The 4168-nt window shown below is 28.1% G+C and overlaps 1 long non-coding RNA gene across 1 annotated transcript; it reads right to left on the bottom strand.

Annotated features, from left to right (window-relative positions):
* Positions 1-580: 580 nt before the first annotated feature.
* On the bottom strand, positions 581-1495 carry LOC134237618 (uncharacterized). Its single transcript, XR_009985849.1, has 2 exons — positions 1349-1495; positions 581-664 (listed from the first exon to the last, which is right to left on the bottom strand). It is a non-coding gene; the product is annotated as an uncharacterized LOC134237618 (long non-coding RNA).
* Positions 1496-4168: the final 2673 nt, after the last annotated feature.

Genomic DNA, 4168 nt, shown 5'->3' with positions numbered 1-4168 from the left:
TTCCTCCAAGATACGGCTTACGATACAAGCATTCAAATATCGGTACGAAACATTACACGAACGACCTATCCAAAAATTGAAAATGAAAGTACCTGTCCTTGAAGGACAAACACCACCAAATGTTTTCCCATAGACTTCCATACAAACTTTAGCCCCTCTCACTGATACATGTATTGAATTTCTGGCAAATGACCTTTTTGTCGTGAAAGTTCGAGATATTGGAAAACAAAAAATGCCAGAAAAAATATACCGTGCCGTTGCACTTTTACTTTCAATTTCCATTTGTTTACAACTAGGTGCGTTTGACACCAAATGAAAATCTCTAACCAAAGTGCATTCCTCCCTTCAAATTTTTACCTGTAACTCATATATACCTCAAAGAAACCCAAGTCTTGATATGAGATTTTTATCAACTTTATTTCACTTGTCAAATACATAACAAGTCTTTTCTCTTATTGACCAATACGCGTCTGCGCCCATGTATTTGTTTATGTAGGGGTTTTTCCTATAGAGTAAAAGAAACATTTATAAAAAGTGGTCAATTTAGTAAATTTAGAACACATATCCATTGCTTATCTCACCTCTTGAATATTGGGACTGACAGTCTTAGCTTAAGTACACCATTGGCTGTTACATTTCACACCCCAGTCAATCAGACCAACATCTGTGAAACAGAAAAGATGTCTATAAATTGAAGCATTTTTCTATTTTTCTTTCAAACTTTTCAAATAAAATGATTAATCTAGCATATGTTTTGCTTGTTTTTCTTATTATCTCTAATAATTTCTCAAGGTAGATCATGTTAATCATTCAGGGTAGCAGGTACCCGTTATTAATGAAAAATGAAGAAAATCAGCAGGTTTTTGTAAGAAAAAACTGGGTTATGGAAAGAGTGAAAACTAATGTAGATAAAATAATCAATGGAAAGAAAGAGAATTATATCTAGTTCAAATGTACATAAGATTAAAACAAATTCTATCAGCAGTGGGTTGATGGCATCAGAGAATCAAATACATCCCCACTGAAAATTTTGTAATTTTGAAGGGGGGTGACCTACATTTTAGCCAATTTTCATGAACATTTCATGTAATTGATGTTAAATATGTATATTCTCATAAAAGGCAAATATATTTATTTGCATATCATTTCTTATTATTGACATAATTAATAAATTGATTAAATGCCAAGGGCAGATAAATCATATTGTCTGACTGAATACAGTGCTCAATTGTACGCAAAATGTTTAAATAACTGCAGTTCTGAGGAAATTTATTTTCTGATAATCTATAAAAAGTTCTAAATAACTTAAATATTAAGAGATTAACTAGATTTTCTAAGAAAATCATACCTTGGAACTCTTAATGAAAGCAGAGGGATCATCCCGAGGGTGTCCATGTGTTGTTCATTGTAAGAGGGTAGGGTTCATTAATCTCTTCCTTCTTGATAATGCATTGCTGAAATACATTTTATTTTATTAAAACATACTGATAAATGCATCTAGTAGCTTACATAATGATTTTTTATTATTTACACCATTTTTTGAATTTTTTTTAAGCATTTGTGATGTAATTCCTTTAAAATAATCATGTTAAAATAGAATTTACTCAGATAATTATTTTAAAAAATAAAAGAAATTGAAAAAAAAATAACTGCAAAAAAAATGCTCTTTTTATTCAAATAAACCACATTTAAACAAAATTCCTTCATTTTTCAGCATGATTAGAAAAATTCCCCCCCCCTTTTCAGCAGAATATCAAATCATATGGCAAGGAGGAACAAAACCCCTTTTTCATATTTTTTCAGTTATAATTTTGCTTTTTATTGCTTTTTCAATGTATTTTCTGCAAAAATATATTGTACTGTAATTTCAATGAAATTTCCTACAAGTAATCCCTAAGTTTCACCAAAAGTATAACTTTTTTTTCAAGCCAGCACTGATTACATGCTAAAACGGGCTTTTCTCGGATTATGCCCCTTATGTAAAAAAAAGTAACCTAATTATTTAAACAGCAGTCAAATTTTGTTATAAATTTTCAATCAACTCTATTAACACAAATTTGAAAGAGGATTACTAATCTGTTCCAGTGTCTACACAAAAAAAACACATGGATTTAAATGTTTTCTCAAACTGCAGGGGGTTTCTATGTTTTGTGTATTGATGATGCCCATAAATATTGATTTTTTATTTACAATATTCACAGTAAATTTGGTATAAATATTTTTTTAAAATTATTTACATGAACATTTATTGAAAATAAGTGGGGCAAAAATTTTGGCATTTTTTCACTATGTGCAGTCCCCATTGTGAGCCTCAATTTACCCAAACCCTCTAATTTTTAAACAAATACTCAAAACTAACTAAAATATAATCCCAATGCCAAAAAAATAAACTGATTGATTTTTTGGCTGTAATCATTTTTTATCCATGAAATATCCTTTCTATAGGACAAACACCACCAAATGTTTTCCCATAATTCCATACAAACTTTAGCCCCTCTCACTGATACATGTATTAATTTCTGGCAAATGACCTTTTTGTCGTGAAATTTAGATATTGGAAAAAAAAAATGCCAAAAAAAATCCCCCCATTTTACTTTCAATTTCCATTTGACAACTAGGTGGTTTGACACCAAAAAAAAATCTCTAACCAAATGCATTCCCCCCTTCAAATTTTTACCTGTAACTCTATATACCTCAAAGAAACCCAAGTCTTTAAAAGGGTTTTTTTCAACTTTTTTCACTTGTCAAATACTAAAAAGTCTTTTCTCTTATTGACCAATCACGCGCCAGCTAGCATTTTCCTCCGCACAACTTTGGGGTCCAAAATGTCTGCGCCCATGTATTTGTTTATGTAGGGGTTTTTCCTAAAAGGGTGCCCGTACCAACGAAGAGATGGTGTTATATTAAAAAACACTTTAGAATAATAAGCCTTGATTAGGGGGGAATAGTTTTACTTTTAAGCAGCCTTGGAAAATTACAAAAAAGTTCACGTGCAAAGCGTGCTAAAACAGAAAAGTAACGTTTCAAGAACATCTATTTAAATTGTTAGAATCTAACTTGGCTACAGGGTTTTAGCAATTAATAATAATGTAAAAATGATTTTTTAAAAATAATTTTTAGTCAGTGTTGTTATAAAATACACAACTATTTTACACAACTTGTTTAAAAGAAATTTGGTAATATGCACAGTTGTCCTGTACTATTGTTTTTGTAAATATTAGTCAATGAATTGATAACTTCAAGTAGTAATTTCATAGCACACATGATTTGATATAGAATAATTTTTTGAGTTAAAGTAAGAAAAAAAATAAAAAAAATATAATTCTTTTGAATAGTTTTATAATTTATATTTTAGTCCAGTCAATTTGTCATCAACCCCAAACAAATTGCAACAGAATTTTTTTTCATACTAAAATAAATGGGTTTTAATGAACATATAAAAACTCTAGAAAAATTTTATGAAGGCAAAGTTTTTTAAACCCCTTAAAAAAATTTTTTTAACTTTGATAAATATAATTGCGTAAAAGTGCTACCATACACACCAAGGGAACAATTTTGTCAAAATAAAAAAAAATTTATGTAAAAAGATGCATAAACATTTTTTATCAGCTTAGGTTTGTATCTGTTCAATATAGGTATATGTTTACATATGTAATATCATAAATTATTATTTATGTTGTCTACCATATACATGACAGATTTAATTTGTGTAAATTTTAAATTCCATTAAAATATGGGAATTTTCAAATATCATTTTTACATATTACTAATTAAACTGCTCAGCTTTATAACCCCACATATAATAATCTTTCCATTTAAACAATGTTGTTTATTACTTTATTTATTTTTTTTTCATTGGAAACATCTGGGGGAAATATTATGGAAACCCGTTATTGTTTTTTAATTAAAACTATGTAACTAAAATTTATTGGAATAAATATTATTTATAGACAATGATGACCTTAATAAATATTTGTTACTATTCTTGTATTAAGATGTTTTCAGTATTATTATATTATTTTAACATATTTTTTCAAAATATAAATTTTTTGTATTTTTAATATTTTTTTTAACTAATGCGTGTCAAAAAAAGTAACTATCATTTTTTGTTATTTGCAAATGTTTTTTTAACATTTGTTCCTTAATTAAAAAAAATAAAAACTATTTA

The sequence above is a fragment of the Saccostrea cucullata genome, unplaced genomic scaffold (assembly GCF_032062105.1).
Source record: "Saccostrea cucullata isolate Sc308-1 unplaced genomic scaffold, CSIRO_AGI_Scuc_v1 ctg22544, whole genome shotgun sequence".
Lineage (NCBI taxonomy): Eukaryota > Metazoa > Mollusca > Bivalvia > Ostreida > Ostreidae > Saccostrea > Saccostrea cuccullata.
This window is presented reverse-complemented; position numbering and strand designations above follow the sequence as displayed.